The sequence below is a fragment of the Bacillus rossius genome, chromosome 2 (genome assembly GCF_032445375.1).
Source record: "Bacillus rossius redtenbacheri isolate Brsri chromosome 2, Brsri_v3, whole genome shotgun sequence".
NCBI lineage: Eukaryota > Metazoa > Arthropoda > Insecta > Phasmatodea > Bacillidae > Bacillus > Bacillus rossius.
The window spans coordinates 28,529,880-28,550,085 of record NC_086331.1 but is presented as its reverse complement, the minus strand read 5'-3'; the positions used below and the strand labels follow the sequence as shown (position 1 = coordinate 28,550,085).

At 34.4% G+C, this 20,206-nt stretch overlaps 1 protein-coding gene across 6 annotated transcripts in view; it reads left to right on the top strand.

Annotated features, from left to right (window-relative positions):
• LOC134529203 (transcription initiation factor TFIID subunit 3) overlaps positions 1-15,563 on the top strand; it is a 174,021-nt gene extending 158,458 nt beyond the window's left edge. For all 6 annotated transcript variants that reach the window (XR_010074496.1, XM_063363051.1, XM_063363057.1 and 3 more), the window contains one exon: positions 3,382-15,563. The gene's annotated coding sequence lies outside the window, so the exon portion shown is untranslated. The remainder of the gene's footprint in view (positions 1-3,381) is intronic.
• The last annotated feature ends 4,643 nt before the right edge of the window (positions 15,564-20,206 follow it).

The following is a 20,206-nucleotide window of genomic DNA, read 5'->3' as shown; positions in this document are numbered from 1 at the left end:
TCTTGGTTTAATTCCAGGATGATATTAATGTTGGGTTTGATGAACAGCTAGAATTATATGTTTGTAAACAAACAGAAATTAAAATACCACCACCTCTTTCCATCATTGTAAGTTATTCATTTCTGTTAGTTCTGGAAATTAAATATGCATCTGTAAAGTAATGGGAGTTGATACAAGAATCATTGAACCAAGTTTCAATGAGGCAGATTACATCATGGTATGGGAAATATTTTCGAAAAATTCAGTAGATTTAGTTTTTAGGCCACCTCTAACATTTTGATAAATTATTTCCCACTCTTGTGGACAAGGCATGTTTGATTTACGTAGAGGGCACTCCTCCCTGCACCTTGGTTGAGATGTTATCTGAACAGCTAGTTGGTCGGGATGCAGTTTCCCATAGAAAGGGCTAATGAGGCACCCGTTAGGTCAGAAGACCGTGCTATTTATTCTAGAAAAATGTTCTTCTTAAACTGAAATATGAAAAGAAGCTTAAGTGTCATGTTTGGTGCAAAGTTTAGTCACTTTCACTTGTAGGAGATTAAGTTTGTTTGTGATGTAATCTTGCATGTTCTTGCATGGAAGGGTCAAAGCAAGTTACAAAGAGAGATTTTGTTTTCTTGACTATTGGTTGTACTACTGTTTTAAGTGTAGTAGTGTTCGTAATTCCAACTTTCATTGGGTGTTTTTTGAGATTGCTTTTAGGGTCTTGATTGCCGTTGGGTTTTAGATTGAGTTTTCATTGTATCATAGAAAAACCTTGGTTGTGGACATATTTATTCTGAGAACTGATGACATATTGCAACCACCGCTGAGTTGTATGTAGGTCAGCAGGTGAGCCACTGTCACCAGATTTTGCCACACATTCACCCGGGCCACTGTTGCCAGACCTTGAATTCTCTGAAGTTTGTTTGAGTTGTTGACTTACTGAATGATTTAGTAGAGCAATTTTTCTCTTGTAGATCCTGCTTGAGTTGGTTGATTTCTTGGTTTAGATAGGTCATTTCTGATCTAGAATCCAATAACAAAGTCTTGAGAACAAGATATTCAGATTTGAGATTGTCAGCTTTCAGAACCAGAGATTTCACCCGACTAATTAAATCATCCAATTTACACGAGTCAATCTTGATTTATTTTGGTACTTTCAGACTCCAATGTACCAGTTGTTTTTGTTGACCGAAACATGTTCGTGGGGCCATACTGAACTATTTCTAAAATGATTTTATTATACCGATCAAGTGGCCTACAAAATCTCAGGAATTCAGGTTGTTCAATTAGTGGCTTGTCAATGTTAATTTGACATCTAGTACTTATGGTTACAATACAAAACATGGTTTTGACACCATGAGAACTGTGATGAGCATGTGTACACTCGTTCATCAGCAACAAAATCACTACCACTACTGATGAAATCACAACCACTCAATATAACATCTTGTTTATACTTTGAAAACTCATGACTCATGACTTTGAAGAGGAAAAGGTTTTACATAGAGTAGTCTTGCCTATTTTTTAGCTGCATATCCTGCATGTCTTAAGTTGTACAGTGCTTTGGCTTCACATCAGGATCATCTGAGCAACATGTTGGGTTAAGGAATTCCTGCCTAACCAGAGATGCTCCTGATGTTAGAGTTTAATGGTCCTGGCTTAAGGAACACTCCCTAGGATGCAGACTGTTTGCAATCCCTGGCATCTGGTGTCGTGGGGAATAAGAGCATAAATTGCAAACAAGCAGAATATGTTGGTATGGCTGCAGAGGGGTATGATTGAATCAACCTTTGGTGTAGTCTAGTTACGCAGAACACAATCAAACCTCCAAGGAGTGAGGTAGTGCTGTGGTTAAACACTGGAATTGCATTCCATAGGATTCAGATTTAAATCCGGTTCTGGGGATCTTGATTTTGATTTGCCATGGTTTCCCGAAATACTGCTGACAAATACTGGGATGGTTTCTTACAATAAATAGGCCATGACCAATTCCTTTCCAGATATCCTTTTTCTGTAGAGTGTTATCATCTGTGATAACTTTGCTGTCAAAATATCAAACCAATATAAAACGTCAAACCTGTCAGAAGTGGTTTGAAGCATTTTGGTTTGGGTTGATATCGTAGAAGTAAATCTTCATTAGTATTCCTGATAGCATATTTAATTTTAGGTAGCTTATTTTACCATCTCTGATTAAAATCATATTAACTAATTTTGAAATATAAAACACTGGAAACTGTCTACTCCGCAGAAAGGAGAACATTGAGTTACTTAAAAACCTTGTCTCATGGAAAGTAAGTGTTTAATTTATGAATAACTTGTTTTTTTTAATGTGATAATTCATGAACATGGTTTGGTTGAAATCAATTCTCAATGCCTGAATAATGAATTATTTTTGGCATTGATTTCTTGTTCAATGTTTTACAGTTGTACCCAAAGTTTAATTCAGTAACATACTAAACTATACACAATTATCAGGAAAAATTGTTTTAACAAGTGGACTGTCAAATTTCATTGCAACAGTTGTTCAAAATGGGCTCATAAACAATAGTATTACATCACAAAACATTTCCAAAATAAGTTTTCCCATACTGTATTTCACACTTAATTAGTTTCTGGATATCACTGGCACCATTTAAAAATAAATTCAAAAGACTGAACATTATGTAAATGTGGTCATATAGAACCCAAAATACAGCTCGTATACAGAATTAAAGTAGTACTACACATAATGATTTCTTTTTAAACTTTGATTTATAACAGCATTTTATATTTATAGTTTCTATTTAGCTTCATATTTAATAACCATTATAAATACAAATCTTATTATTTTTAGGTGTACCGAACACAAACTAGCCAAAATAAAAAGTTGAAAACTGTTTATGGTAACTTATAATTGTTATAAGCCAACTATTTTTTTTTTTTTTTGACAATAGCAGCGTATTTTTTCAGCCCATTTTTTTTCTACCCATTCATTAGACAGTATAATCTATACAATCATAGTCCAGGTTTGATTTGGATTTTGGTTGGGTTAGTGCTTTTCTGATCCATCACCCAAGTGTTAGTAAGATTCCAGAAAAGGCAGTTGCATATAACTCATGTTATTAAAACAAAATTCAAATCCTAAGTAACGTAAACTTAAATGTGGATATACATCACATTTGTGAACCTCGTATTATAAAGGTTTATTTACAATTCAAATTTTTTATATATATATATATATATACACACACACACACACACACACATATACATATACATTTACATTTACATGTATATGCACATATATATATGAAGTATTTGAAAAGTAAAAAGTAAAAAGAAGTAAATGTTTTTAAGAATATATTTATGGCAAATAAAGAAAAAACTAATAAATGCAATTTTTTTTTACTGTTTCAGGTTGATACATTGAAACACTTCATATTGCAGGCCGGTGTTGTCTGCATATTGAAGTATAAGAGATGGTGTCTACTGATTATACTTTGTCATATTAGGAGGAAATAGTAGTGATATGAACTTTTGTTAATTTTTTTAATATATTAATTGGTTAACATTTTATTCTGCCTGTTTGAAAAGATCAGCACAGTCTTAGAAATTCAGTCAATTATTCGCAGGATCCAGGTTGTTAAATTTCTTAGGTAATATAAGAGATAATGTACTCTTCATTAAACTTTTCATTTTGCAATATACTCAACTGGGTATATTTGTTAAAATTATATATTATTAATTTGTTCTTAAACTTGATGCAAAGAAGAACTCTTTAGCTTAAAACATTGATAGAACAATATAAAGCAATACATATACATACAGAAAAACCTGTATAATACAACACTGCTTAAGATATTTTTCCACCTAAAATGCCAGGATAATATAGCACCAAAAGAGTATTGTATCATTAATCTAAACATCCCTTTTTCTATCCAAAATTCTTTCCTAATAGTGGCCGGAATGCATCCAAATGTTATAACACTGGTGTTGTAGTCAAAGCACTATAACACAATGGCACTATATTTTATTTCCAGATCGGTGGTCCGTAACATAACACAAATTTCATGTACGTGATGAAAACCGCATAGTTTACAGCACTTTAAACTCAACATAAATAACAATGACATAAAAACTTTTATAGCAACTATCAAAAATATGAATTATACTCTGCTTTTAAAATACAATTAATCAAAGCTCTCTCTCAAAGCAATGGTGGAAAAAGTTGCGTGGATGAATGGAAAACGCAGATTATTGAAGTTAAAATTCTTTGGGCCCGTTTGGAGTAAATTTAAAGTTCAAATTTTAGTGGGAGTAAAATTTCAAGGTCAAATTTTAGTGGGAGTAAAATTTAAAGTTCAAATTTTAGTGGGAGTAAAATTTCAAAGTCAAATTTTAGTGGGAGTAAAATTTCAAGGTAAAATTTTAGTGTAACGTTTTCGCGTCAGAAACATTGTTGTGAAATGTTTCTGACGCGAAAAGGACGGAGGAAAGGTTGCGGACGGTGCACAGAACTTGTCAGGCCCCGATGCCTTGAGCGGAGCTCCATGTAGTGGCATGCAGCTCAGGTTTAACCCTGACATGCTACAGGGATAGGCGGGTCGCTGCGGTAAGGACCCGCCTGCTCCTGACGCCATCCGACTTGCTGGCATCTAGAAAGGGTGTATTTAGGCAGAGGGCAACACAATGGTTTTTGAGCTTATTGTTGTGCACTGTGCCACAGGCATAGTCACAACAAAATGGTGTTATTTCAAGTACGTATTATTTTAATAACTTGCGTAAATAAGTATTGTTAAACAGTGTTGTATAAGTATTGTTTTAGCTGTGTAACTAAATATTTTTGAAGTGAAACTTCTTTGGGTGTAATGAGAGTAAAATTTCAATGACAGTTTCAAAGCCGAATTTTAGTGCAACATTTTAGTGAAACATTGTTTTGAACATTTCTGACGCCAAAGAGATATAAAGAGAGCACTTAAGAATCAAGGTTTGAATTGCCAAACAAGTTTCACTTCTACCATATTACTGAGATACATGTGCTCTTTTTTACTACATTTTCACCGTGAACAATTATTTGGGGTGCTTCTTTTTGCTTCGTCAAGCATTCCTAATGGAAAAAAATGTCTACGACCATGGACTACAACAGAACACACGGCCACTCTTTCACAATAGACGTATAAATATTTGAATGCAAAAGTTGCCATGTAATATAAATTAGTAGCCACAATTGATCTAGTCAGTATCGATCATGCGCATAATAGTAGCTTACTTGCCGCATTTATATTATTTATTTATTTTATTTGTCACATGCTCACCAACAGTTGGGGGACTTTCACCAAACAAACATGACGCAAATACAAAACAAACATGAATAAATATTCCGGATTTGAGAGGAATTTTTCAGTAAACATGACTGTAATATTGCTGAACTAAAATACATTTTGCATGGCCACCTTAACAATTAATACCGAAGAATAACTATGTTTGAAAATTTAAATGTGAGCTTTTTTTTTCCCTCAATATTTTGCATACCTAGTTTTTGTTTAAAAATAAAAGTGCATGTACTTATGTATCCACATTAGAAGTTATACTTGGCATAATAAAAGAATTAATTTAATAATTTATTAAAATAATTGAGATGAATTAAAATTATTACTGAAAATCAATAAATATGCTGGATGTTTATTCTAATTTATTAATTTAAATTATTTAGTAAATAATAATTTTATAATTTATAATGCTAATAAACTACACATACAAGAACATAACCTCAATTATACAAATCTACGTAAAAAAAAACTTGAAAATGTTTATAAACACAATTTAAATAACAAATATTCACAATAAATACATTTTTAGTTATACGGACCAGTATTCAATACCAGTCACTAAATATTTGAATGTGACTCGCACGTAGTTCCGCACCCACAGCTGGAATTTTTTACCAGAGCAGCTACTTCGACTATCGAATCGTTCACTTTGCGGAGCGAAAGGTTAATATCTCCGATAAAAACGAAAATGACTTGAAAAAATACTAATTCTCGGTTTGGACCTGATTTCTTACAAGGAATTTTATTGAAATACTGCCCATCATGTTAAAATTCAAAAAGTTAAAGCTACATAGTTTCCGCACACGTTAGATGACTATAAATTATTTAGTATTAAAGTAAGTTAGTTGTACTAGTATAAAGTTTTATTTATTATTACCTATGCAAATTCATAGAAACTCATTTCCTAACAAATGTAATTAATTTAATACTACTTTAAGTAAAAATGAGGTTATATGCTAGTTCCCCCTCGCGAGATTTCTGCGTACTAACCCCGAATTGGTTCCGCCGTTTCCCCGACAGAGTGCACTGTTTTCAGGGCACAATTAACCTCCGATGCCCCTTAAGTTAGGCTACCAGCCACCTTCATTATTTTTTTCTTTTGGTTGGCGGAGCGAACTCTCCGCGCTCTATTTCCAACCAATCAGAGACTTTTTCCCCCACTCCCTAAGCCTCCGGCCTCTGGCCCAAGTTTTAACTACATGCAGCCCTATAAAACGAGAGATTCGCCCTCCTGTCGTCACTGCGGTAGCATCTCTCCGGATCTTATCGCCCGCGACTTTATTTACAAGCTATCTCGTCACGACTAAATTAAGAGATGTGATCCCTAAAGTTCGTGAGCATTGCCAAAGTTTTTTTTTTCTAGTTGGTTAGTCGCCATTAGTTCAGACTACTAGTTAATTTCGTACCATGTCTCACACCGGGCTACCGTGAGCACTCATGCAGCCTTTTCTGACGGAGTGATTTTCTCCATTCCACCCCCAGAATGTGGGGTCGAAGAGATGGTGCTAGATCGCAGGGTTTTCCCCGGCTTAAGTCCATCCCGGAAGTCTACTAAATTTACGCCTCTCCGTCTGGAATGAATGCTGTGAGTATATCCCGCTTCTAGTCACAGCCAGTGAACAGTCATCGATTAAATATTGTGAAATCAAATTATATATAGTCCCACACTGGTTGGGCTAACAAACTTAATTATTTATTATTGGTTTTTTTGTAAATTTGGGCATGACTTGTCTTAAGTTGATCAAAGGAAAATGTTAAATTTATATTTCATGTACCATCAATATCTGTTTGTAATTGATTTTTATGGCCGACCCCCCCACCATTAATTCTGATCATTGTAATTTTGTAATTTCTAAAGATTATCAAAAGATAATATTAAAAATCATAATTCAAAATAAAAAGGGTAAGCTTTAAACAAACTTCTTTTTTATTTATTACTTCAAATTCGATCTACTACTTCCTATTATGAGAAGTAAGTTATTTTTTATTGTTTCTCTCTTGTGTACCTCCGAGTATACTGTTGTATGTTTCGCCCACTTAAAACAGCTTCCAGGGCTTTTATAACAAAATTTATATAAAGTTTTCTTTAACCACACAAGGGCAGTAACAGCGCCGCTCGACGGTGCAGTCCACGGAGTAGTGCCCGGATTGAGCGGGATGCCAGCCAGGAGGAGCGTCAAAGTGGAGCTCACGCCCCACCTCGCCTCTCCACGCCTCACCTCGTGACGAGTCGCCTGTCCAGCTCCACTCTTGCATTCATAGGGGCTGACAGTCATTTACAAGTACAATATTACCATGCACCTCAGAAACATGCATTATGCCCCTCAATGATTAACAAGAAAAAACACTAAAAGATTTTACAAAAAATGATTATACGGACGTAAAAATCGCAGGGCAAAATAATATTATGAATGAATTAATAAATAATTTGACTATGTAACAGGCAATGCAAGTCTCGCGAGGTCGAACATGGCAGGTGGTACAGTGGAATGGCAACCTGTACACACCTCATACAAACAAGTAAAAATTCGTGAAGCTAGGTTCTCGCACTGAGTACGACCAGGGCAAGAAACCAGAATGCAAGAAAATGAGTGGCTACAATTTGAAATTAATTCCAAGCCCCAGCAAAATTGCGAAAGACAAACCTACCTGCAAACGTGACCCACCTCGACATGGCGTGCTACACAAGGTAATATTATGGTGCAATGCAGCAACAAGTTACACACCATAAACAAAAATAATTTAACTAAAACATGAATTTAAATGGTGTAGGCCGAAAACAATAATTTAGAATAAGGAAGAATAATTGACAATTGACGTTACGTTACGTGACAGAGCCACCATCTGTCGCAAGTCAACTCTCAAAAATTCCAACTTACTTGCCATGTCTCGCCGTGCTTTCACGTTACATTTGCACTAAGTTGAAATTTGTGAATCCACTTTAAGAAGTGAAACAATGCCCTAATTCAGTGACTGAACCAAATGAAATGACCCGAAGAAGAAGGAAGCAGGGCTCTCCGGAGCTTAAATACAAGAGCCTAGAGCATTCTGCGCATGCGCAAGAACCTTGGAGGGTGGCCAGAAGCAAGGAAAAGGGGGTGGGGGGAATGATGACAACATGTGTGATAAGAAGTGTGACGAGGGGAAGTGATGACCATGCTGCGGCATATTAAAGCAGAGGCAGTGAATTCATTTCACTTTTTAAAGTTTATTTACATAAGTGAGGTTATGTTCTCATATGTATAGCGATGTCAGGTTGCTTGTAAGTTTCCGTTGTCGCTGGCAGGGAGAGTCCGTGGAAGGTTTATTAGTCTCCTGGCCGTTTTCAAGGGAGTGTTTGTGAGGTTATCGTCCTGTATGGATATTTTATTTGCATTTTAAATTACAAATTATTATATTATTATTTAATAAATATTTTAAATTAGTAAATTAGAACAAACATTCAGCATACTTATTGATTTTGAATATTAATTAAAATTTAGATAGGTTATTGTACTAAATTAAATAATTAATTATATACACGTGTTTATACGAGGCATGTTCCAAAAGTAAGTTTTGTAATTTTTCTTCACATGTAAACTTTATTGCAAAAAAAATACACAATGGCACCATGAACTATACACCTTGCACTATTTTTCGACTTAGTCGACACTGACATTGAGACATTTGTCGTAGCTTGCAATCAGTTTGAAGAAACCACTGTGGTAAAACTCGGTGCCCTGTGATGCAAGGAATTGTCATGCAGCCTGCTCCATCTCAGTATTGTTTTGGAAATGGTGTCCCGAGAGTGCTTCTTTCAATATAGGGAACAGGTGAAAATCAAATGGGACAAGGTCAGAGCTGTATGCCGGGTAATCCAATCTGCCACATTGGTCCCTTAAAGGAGGAAATCAAGGAGAATCACATCTTTCGATCCCAGAACACTGTGGCCATAACCTTTCCTGGTGAGGGTGACACGTTGAATTTTTTCCCCACTGGTGAACTGGGATGTTTCCACATCATTGAGGCGGCCTTGGTTTCTGAAGTAAATTGGTGCACCCATGTCTCATCAACTGTGATGATCCTGAACAGGAACTCATTTTCCTCTCACATGTACCGCATCAATTGCTCGAGGCTGATTTCCCATTCTTGCACTCTTGTTATCCAGGGTCAGGTTTCTCGCCACCCATCTTGCAGACACTTTTTGGTAACCAAACACATCATAAAGCATGTGATGGGCCTGAGCACAACCAATACGCAGTGTGGACGCCATGTCTGACAATGTTATGCGCCTGTCTGCTAACACCATGTCCTGTACTCTAGCAATGTTGTTTTCATTTGTGGATGTGGAGGGACGTTCACTTCAACCTTCATCCTCCACACTCTGCCTTCCTTCACTGAGCATGCAGCACCTGCACGAGACATGACCTCTTCACCGTACACAGTCTGTAGGCGTTCATGAATGACGGACACACTAGTCCCACGAGCCCATTCATACCGGACAACAGCACGTACTTCCATTGGCGACCACGCTGTCAGTACATGTCTGCCTGCCTCGAATAACCTCGTGCACGCCGGTCTGCTGCTACTCTTTCTCTTCTTCGAGCCTCTGCGCATGCGTCATTCCCCGCTGCTGACACTACTTCTGTTGTTGAACCAGCAACGGCTGTAGATTCTTGTGGTCATTGTTTGTTTCACCTGGTGTACCATCTGCTCTTTCAGAAAAATGATAAAACTTACTTTCAGAACATCCCTCTTATTAATATGATATCTGAGTATTAATTAAAAAAATGTAATTTGATTACATTACTTTACCAAACTATTTATAATATGATTCCAGTTATTTTATTATTTTATTTCTCTTATTTATTTGGATGCAAAATTAAAGTTAGTTTTTTACTACACCAATTAAGTATAACTTCTAACACACAAACATAAGTATACTAAACCATTTTTTTTTACTTTCCTCGTTAACAAGTTTTATTTAGAAACATCTGAATAGTAGTAGTAGTAGTAGTAGTAGTAGTAGTAGTAGTAGTATTAATAGCTTAATTAAATTGAATTCTTCCCCTCCTTCACATTACATTGATACATCCATTCATTTTGTATTATTAACTTGAATTAAAAGGAGGTTATTGGAAGTAGTCTACTTTATAATTTTGTGTAGAATTTTTTAGGCCTGTATCAATTCTTGGGAGGCATTCCCTTAAAATGAAGGATGAAATATTTTTTACAGCTCACGAGTTTGTGTATTATATGCTTCGATTGAATAGGGTCTGGTGCCAGTACATGAGAAATGTGATATGTTTACTAAATGCAATAAAGTGTATTTCTAACAACAAATAATGCAACAGTTATCTCTCACAGTTTAGTTCATATGAAAAAAAAGTTTTTAATACTAAACAGAGATGTAGTAGATACTAAATGGAAATGTAGTGTATATTGAACAGAGATGAGCAACCTTTGGAAATGGTAGAGTGAATTAGAACTATGTTTGTTAAGAAAAGGCATAAACATGCAAAAAAATTTAAGATCAGTGCAGAATCATGTGGTGTACTTTAATTTCATTTACTGGATTATTTTTAATGTTTGAACATTTCTAAAACAAACAGCTACAGTTTTCCAAGCCATTAATCCTTTTTACTTTTTTGGTTTAAGAGGAAATGCAAGCAGGTTGTTGAGTTAATGGTAATTGCAACTGCTAATTCAACAAAGCAGGCCCAAAGTTTCAGCCTTAAATTTTCTAAATGAAATACTGTGCTCTGATGCTCCAACATCTTCCTGCATTGTGTGACATGCATTTTGAACAGGTAGCCAAAGTTAATGGCTGTTTTACATGTTATTTGCCTACACTTAGACACTAAAATTATCTTATAAGTAAAAGTGTAGGGTCATTTGTTTGATGCCTTATGTAACTATTCCACATTTCATGACTAAATAAATATATAAGAGGATTGAGATGGTGCTGCAAATGAGCAGGGACTCTACTCAATGGTTGGTAAAAGTGTGTATTCAATCAGTGTATTTATTACTTTTGCTAGAGGTTTATTCGTGAAAGAAATGTAGCATCAATTGAACCATTTGTTAAAACCCTTTGTATTAAATGATTAATTTTAATTATGTATATTTGAGCTTGGAAATCAGTTGCATTTTATACTTTAAAAAGGATATTAATAGTTGGTGACATACATGTTTGTTGGGTTTTTTTTAAGAAGAGTGACTTTTATGGAAAACTGAATTGCATAGTATTTTGATTTTATCTTGATTGGTGAATGAAATATAATTTTGATAAGTTTTATAACTGAATCATAGGTAGGTATATTAGTAAAACAAATGAATTAACACAATGAATTATCACTTAATATATATGGTATAGCTATCAAATGGCATGTTAGATAATATTCTTAAAATATATAATAAATAGTGAGGGAAGAATACAAGCCTTATTTAAGTCCGAAGCAATTGTGATATTTTTATAAATGAGTGATTTCGTTTGTTGATAGCAAAATTTGCTTGAGGTGTGAGATTGCAAATTATTTTAGCTGAAAAATTCAGCAGCATTTATGGAATGGATATGTGTACTACAAACTTGTATATAATACATTCAAATGAAATTTATTGTATGATATAGAACTAGAGGTATGGATAAAACTAAACAATGCACATATAGATAAAAAAAATTGTTTTTGGAAAATCTACTTCCTCCTTTTTATGTTTATATTATAATTCTTATAGAACTGAGGTTGTGATGAGTATGTACATAGTTAGTAATTGCTTATTTTTGGACATGTCCTTAGTTTTGTTACACTGCATGATAATCAATGTAGCTACGTATTTAAATATAGACTGTACCAACCCAGACCTTACCGGCTAGTTTTGGCCGGAATTGCACATATATAAAAACACTTGAATTTGTTGGGTTCAAAAATACTGTTCTAATTTTGTTAAAATGTTGCTGTAAATTATTTATAATGAAAATAAAGTCTCTCGAGAACAATGACTAATCTTTGCTGCTTTTTAATTATCCTGGACTGAATATTCACATTCGCACAAAGGCCACCATGTTCCGATCACAAGTCTCGTTGCAAGCCTAGCATCGATGACTGCAGTCAAAGCATTCAAAATAAAAAGTCCAAAAATGTTTATAAATTGATACCGTCCAGACCGCAGCCGCGGAATTTGCTTCTCATTAATCATCTCTGAGACCACTTCAAATTACTCTGTGTTCACTAGGATACTAGCAGAATCATTCTTATGGATGGCTCATTTTAAAAAGTCATCCAGTGTAATTTTATTTGTATTTATCAGTGTTTAGGTTTATTGCCTAAGAAAAAGCAAAATTTACTAATAGAAATGTTACAAAGAAATTAAAACTATTGTCAGTATGTAAGCCATTCATACATTTGACTTCCATTAAATGCATGTTTGATTTAATAAAGATTTACAATGTACAGTAGAGTCCCACTAATTCAAACTTATTGGGACATAAACAGATTACCATATTTTTGGATTCGCCAAATAATTGCTGTAATACAAAAGTGTGTATCAAAATACATCTCTATAAGCATTAAGTTATCACTTAACATAGCCTATCTAGAGCTGGGCGAGAAAATGTAGGCGGGAAAATATTTTCCGCTGAAAATGGGACGGGATCAGGAATTGTTTGAGGTTACGAATTTCAAAAATTTCCATACTATTTCAAAGGCTTTTTTTTTTTAGACCCAAATCTAGTAATTATACAATGGTAGAGGCAGGTAATTCTCAAGGACTGTAAAATACCATTAAATAAGGCTAACCTTATGTAATTTTTTTATAACCGAAAAATTAAAACAAAAAGTTACTTGGCAAAATAGTGACTAAATTAGCATATTATTACATTTTTAACTCAAATGACTCACTTATGTTATTTATTTATGAAATATTTATTCAGAAATATTACAAACATATTTGAATTTCTACTCTATTCTAGCACTTTTATTTACATTTACATTTGTTTATGTTGCTTTCAAGGTGCAAGCCAAGTTGCATCGTCTATAGTGTCATAGATAAATGCATCGAGTAAGCTACTACTGTGTGAACATGGTGGTAGATTGATCATAACTATTGTTAACAAAAATTTTTGCACGTGGACATGTAGAATACAGGAATAAAATAGTGAAATGGGTAAAAGATACGTTCACAGTTTTTCGGGAAAAGCAGGAATCCAGCTGCTCTACCTTAACACTTTTAAATGCACAAAATCGCTAAAAAAAATGTTGGTAATTGAGTCAAATTGTCAAAATAATTTTTCAAAATACAAAACAATTGAAGTTATTTGGTTTCTTTTCACCCTAAACTCATTCTGATTAGCCGGATTTTCAGATTAGCGGGGTTCAGATTAGTGGAACTTCACTGTATATGTAGTCATCAGTATATATATGCTGCAGATACTTTTGGTCTTGTAAGACTAGTAATATGGTTTTAGTTCTGTGTGAGATTTGTTACATTACCACTTTTTACACATGTTTGGTTAATAATATATTAAGATGCCTAAACTTAAATTTAGTTTCATTAGTCAGGTAATGGTGGCCTCTTTTTGGTAGCAACTAGCAGTTGGTAACAAAATATAAAATAGTGCAATACAACATGTATTTTTATCTAGAGAAAAAAAATGTAAATAACAGTTATATATTATAATTAGTTTTATAATGTATGATTTATTGATACATATCTCATGGCTGATATTTTTGTAGCGATTTTGAGTTGCTGTGGGCAATGCTACCAAATGGCACCATGTTGTTCACCAGCCCCTCAAACTAATGCTGTTTGATTAGCGTATTTTTTTTAGAAACAACGCCAATTAATTACGGCATGATTTGAAGTAGTGCAGTCATAGATTTGAAGTAGCCATGTTTTCTTTTACATGAATTTTTATTTTTGTGCACACACAATGGCAATGGCACTTGTGTAGCGTTAAATACAATGCAACAAATTAAAATTTTTACAAATCAACAAAATATATTTTGCTCTTTCTTTAATATCTATTCATTCGCTTCCTTCATTGCGAATTTATGTTCGTTGACACTCGTATGTCCAGCCAACGTTTATATTACGCCATCGTGCATGTCGGCTGCAGCTATGGAGAGAAAAGTCAGAAGCTTTCAGGGCTAGTTTACCTCGTGCCTACTAGGCAGGCAGACACGCATTTACTAAACGACATGTTGAATAATCTTTCTAATAATTGAAAATTTTCAGTTTATGCTTTTTAAATCTTATTAGTACCCACTGAAATATAAATGTACTCTGATGGAAAGAATTTATTTGATGAGTGTTGTTTTTATTAGCACTCTGTTTTCTTGGAACAAACTAGAGCATTACTTCGAGGGGCGGGTATATTGTCAAATCAATTGACATATTCCCAGAATACGATGAACGCTAAATGCTTGGCAGAGTCTGTGACATTAATTAAATGCTGGAATTAAACTTAAACGAAAATGAGTAGGCATAGATTGAATAAAAAAATCTATAATTATTTAATATCTAACCATAGAGATTATTTTGATTCACTCTTTGTTCAAAATTGTTATAGTTCCAAAATTAACTGTATATATTTCCTCAATAATACTGGCCCAAAAAAAATTCCTCAATTTAATAATTGTTTACTTCAAACTTGTACTCTCCACAATCATAAAGACCCATCTATGGACTCATCTTGAACAACAGTAAACAAATCATGAAATCTAGAAGTGAATTAATTATTCCACTTACTTCATTCACAAGCCAAGTAAATTTTATTTATTTATTTATTTTTTAATTTTTAATATTTCAAAATATATAATAATGTGTCAACATTAAATAGTTTCTAGTTGTGTTGATATAGTTAACGAATCTTTATTTTAAATTTTAAGTTTTTGTAAAGATTGTTGATTATTAATGTTTTAATTTATCTGTCTTTAAATGTTATGTTCTTATATTCCATTGTGTATGTGTTGTGTTTCTGTTGTACTAGTCTTTTTTTGTTTTGGTCGCTGTAAGTATCAGGTATGCTTAACTTCATGTGTTGGCCAACTGTAGATGTGCCTACCTGCTGTGGTTTCGCCTCAGGTAAAGCTTGTCTACTTTGGTGCCGACGAGGGGGAGTGTCCAGGTACTAGCAGGGACCAATTTTGTTCTTTTTTTGTTTTATTCTTGTATCTTTTATTTTCTGTTTTTTACCTGTCTGTATGTGTAGTTCCCACCACGAAAGCCCTAGGCTGGTGGTGGCCATGTTACAAACATAAATAAATAAAAAATTCCTAACAATCATTTCAATTCATGCCTTCATATATTATTATTAATTAGAACAGTGAAAATGTCTAATTGGGCACATTCGGAACCACAGCCATGCCAGATTATAGAACGTGAATATCAAATGTGAAATGTAATCCGCTAGAAACAGAAAACACTGTACTGAAACGAACACAGACAGTAACGTCGATAAACTCTGAGCCAACTAAAATTGCCGGCAGTGCAGTAATACTGACCAGGCGGCCAAGGTCAACAACTGGAATCTACCTGGAAAAATCTGTACACAAGCAGCTCGATTGGTGCCAAACCATAGAATGTCAGATTAAAGATTTTATACTGTAGTTTTTTGTGTTCTGTTCAGAATTGGTATTTTTATACATAGTATTTGACTTTGCAACAAATGTAGAAGAGTCTCTAGATAGCTTGAAAGCAAATAAATTTTTTTTCTTTTGTGAAGCAAAATATACAGCATCAACAAACACAGCACATACAGTACTCAGATCGCTAAGTAGTTCACTTCTTAATACTTTTTTAAATCCTGCTTTCTCTAACATTTAATGAGTAGGGTAAAGTGACCGAATATCATATAGGTTGCTAATATCGGATACCAGGATATTTTAACACACAGATGCTGTACGCTAACGGTGGTGGTTTTAAACAGTTGCCTTTAAGTACCCTTTGCACTCGCGAGAATGCGCGGCCGTTGTCACCAGCGTGTCAGACGCCATTATCGTTTGTGTGTTTTATGAAGTTTTGAAATTTTCAAGGAGAGTTTTGAACGGCATTATTGCGGGTAGAAGCTGAGTAGTTACAAACCACATCTATACATTAGATGAACCTACACGTGTTGTAGTTTAATGTGTAAGTATTTTTTATGCATACACAAGTTTGGTTTTGACACGGAAAAATGTAACAACCAAAGTTGCATGATGCCTAATGTCGGATACTGAGGGATGCTGAATATCGGATATCCGATAATGGGGCTCCAAGTCTAATTTTACCACAAAAAGGTGCTCCACAAAAAACAACTTTGAATTATTGAAATAAATTTATAAAAACAGTAATTATAAATTGGGAATGTTAAATAAAAATATGTGCTGTATTATTTAAATAATTTTGACGGCCTAATTTGTAGATAATTTTCATGTAGCATTAAACTTCAATGTTTTTAGAGATTTTAACCAAATAAATAGTCAAGCCAACTGTTGATAACCCTGTCTGTTTGATTCTTGATGGACATTACTCCCATACAAGAAATTTAGATGTGATAGAACTTGCACGGCAGAATGGAGTGAAAATAATTTGCCTTCCACCACATTCGACACACAAGCTACAACCTTTAGATGTAGTTTTCATGGCTCCATTTAAAAGTTTTATTCTGCTGAAATTGAAAATTGGCTGGATGCCCATCCTTTCAGAGCTGTTTCTGTTCACCAAGTTGGAAGTTTAATGGGACGCGCATGCATGAGAGCAGCTACCATGAAATCGGCTGTAAACGGGTTCAGAAAGTGTGGTATATCACCATTTGATCCACTAGTCTTTGGAGAACAAGATTTACTTCCTGAAGAAAAGCAGAATCACAAAACAGGTCAACATTTGGAACATGAAAATGATGTAACCATGACCGGAAATTCCTCTTTCCAATTTGATGAAGGATCTGAAGACAGGACAAAGGACCAAGAAGGAACAAGCCATGATACATCCATGGATGAAATCAACCCTTGCCTAAGGCATGTGGAAAGAAAGGAACTTTAAAGGCAAATTTCACAGATTCGGAAGATTCAGATTTGGAGGACGAACCACCTCTTGTTTCAACGGGTGACAGCGACAGTGCAGATGAAGAGTGCCTATGCTGTGGTGTGCCATATCGCGAAGATCGTTCTGGAAGCGACTGGATTCGGCGCATTTGCTGTGTAGGATGGGTACATGAAACATTTGCTGTAATTGGTAAACACAGATGGAAAACATTTGTTTGTGAAAACTGTGGTTCATGTTTTAGTTAATTTGTTTGTTTCAGACAGTTAGACGTTTAATATGTTCCACAGAACTCAGGTTCCTTGCAATCAATGCTTGATATATTTTTAGTTATTTTTCTTTAAGTCTAACAGGTATGTATTGTACTTGTTCAACTGCCGGGAAGAATTATGCCTTATTTCATAATTTAATTTTAAAAACACCTACACTCCGATATTAGGAACACCTGGTATCCGATGTTAGGATACTTTTTTCAGAACTGATAAATGTTATTGTTTTTCTTTTTATTATTTTAATATTTCCGTGAACTATTTGCGTACTCAAAATACATGTCAGTGTAAACTATGTTTAACAAAGATAATAACGGAGTAAATTGTGAATTTTAATATCATTTCTCACATTATGAATATTTCAATTTTGAAAAAGTATCCGATATTCGGTCACTTTACCCTATAAACAATTAGTGGTGGATCCACAAGCTCCTGTTTAGACCCTAAGGTTTTCCCCAAAGGTTTTCAAAAGGGAAGGGCAGCCCTTCAGCCTTCCCCCTTCCCGCGGATCCGCTACTATAAACCATCAACATGACAACTACGTGCGTCACATGATAGCATGTTAATATTTATTTTTATTTTATTAATTATTTATTTAAAATTGTGAGATTTCTACCAACAGCTGAAAGCCAAAGTGGTAGACACCATACAATCACAAATACAAAAACAATAACAAAAAACAAGCAACAGACTTTCTGAAAAAAGGAAAGAAAAAAAACATAGACAATGACAAAGACAAGGACAAAAAGGACTTATGACAACAAGTAATGGTTAAAGCATATATTAATTCATAAGAAAATAATTGGGAAAATAGAGAAACTAATTCATTGATACTTAAGTTTGGTTAATATAAGCCAGTACAGTATGAACACCACCTTTTTTTGTACTATTGGAAAAATACTATTAATTCTGTTAAAATTAGTTACTAATCTATAAGGAATATCATTATTTTTGCTCATAGTATATAATAGAGTATGAAAGCATCTATTGAAAGTCAGAACTTTGAAACTAATATTTTCTACTGAATAGTTGCCAACTAATTTGTGATTTAAGCAATCACTTGCATTTATGCATCTAAAATGTTCCTTCTAGCTCCTAAAGAGCCTAAGATAAATTGTAGATCCAGATTGTAATCTGCCAATTTTAAAACTATTAGAATAACTAAATGGTTTCTAATAATGGAATTATATTCTAATCTAGATCTCACAAAGAAAACAGAAAGTCATAAAATTGAGTCAGTATTAGAAGAAAAATAAGTCATGTATTTGATCAGTGCAAGTGTTCTATTGGCATTGACTTTAATAGATTCAATGTGGTAATTAAAGAGTAATTTAGAGTCAAGTGTGAGACCTAAATCTTTGACCAATTTGCTCGTGGTAAGTGTTTGATATTCCAGCTCATAAATAAAATTAATGGGGTGAAATTTTCTGGTAAAAGTTATAATTAGTTTTCCCATAGTTGAGATTAACTAGATTTAATTCACACCAAACAGCAATAGAATTAATGTCATTTTGGAATACAACACAATCATGGAAAGAGGTGATTTTTCTATAAATTTTTAAGTTATTAGCAAATAAATACCCATGGGAATATTACAAAAACCTTTAGAATATAATCAATAAAAATGTTAAGTACTATTGTCAATAAAGTACCACCTTGTGGAACACCAGAACTTGCTACTTTTAGGTCTAAATTAATATTGTTGATTGATACATAAAAAGTTTGATCATTCAGGTAACTGTAAAACCAATTTAATAATTTTATCTGTTAGTCTTTTTATAGTTTTTCAAGTAATTTATTATGATTGATTTATCAAATGCTTTTGCAAGATCAAAATAACTAGCATCAGCCTAACCTCAAGTTATTACTTCTGCGTAAATTTTTTTTTTTTTAAAGAAAGAAGGTTGGTTGTGGTTGTTTTTCCATTTCGGAACCCATGTTGGCTGTCTGACACTTTGTTTTGTGGATTGAAGCTGTCTTTTTATCGTCTACTAGAGGGCACTACCACCATATTATTGTAATTTTTATCCACAGTGAAGGCAGTATTAATTTATTGCCAGGGCACCCGCCAACTTTTAATTTAACCGCCATCTTAGGAATCTGTAATTTTGTGACAATCATGTGCATTATAGGCACCTTTTTTAATTTTATAATAATTGAGTTATTTAATTTAAAAAAAATTAAACTTAATTTATTGGCCTACGGCCTTTTTCAGCTCAGTGTACGGCTGGGTCAATTCTTTATGTACTATGTTCTTTCCTCTCCACCCCTCCCTCCCTTCAAACCTTCAGCTCTCAAGCTCGTCGAAGCTGCATTAAGCAGCCATCTCCTATAATTCCTGGCTCCAGTCAGGCCCGGCGTCTCAAAACCCTACACGATTTCGTGACTAGAAAAGCTGTGGCAAGCACTGGCGTCGCTCCCAACGGACTTCGTGGAAGTATGGCCATCAGGAGTCTTCAAGCCGGAGCAGACACATAGCGGCGTTCATTCGCCGCGAATTTCCATCGCCCAAGCAGAAATTTCCCCTCTCCCCGCATCTATAACCCTGCCTGAGGTGACCCTGGGCGGTCATAAACCCCCTTCGGTCACTGTTCTCGCTCAAGGCTCCCCCCCAACAGGGCCGCCATCTTGAGGAGTCCTTTC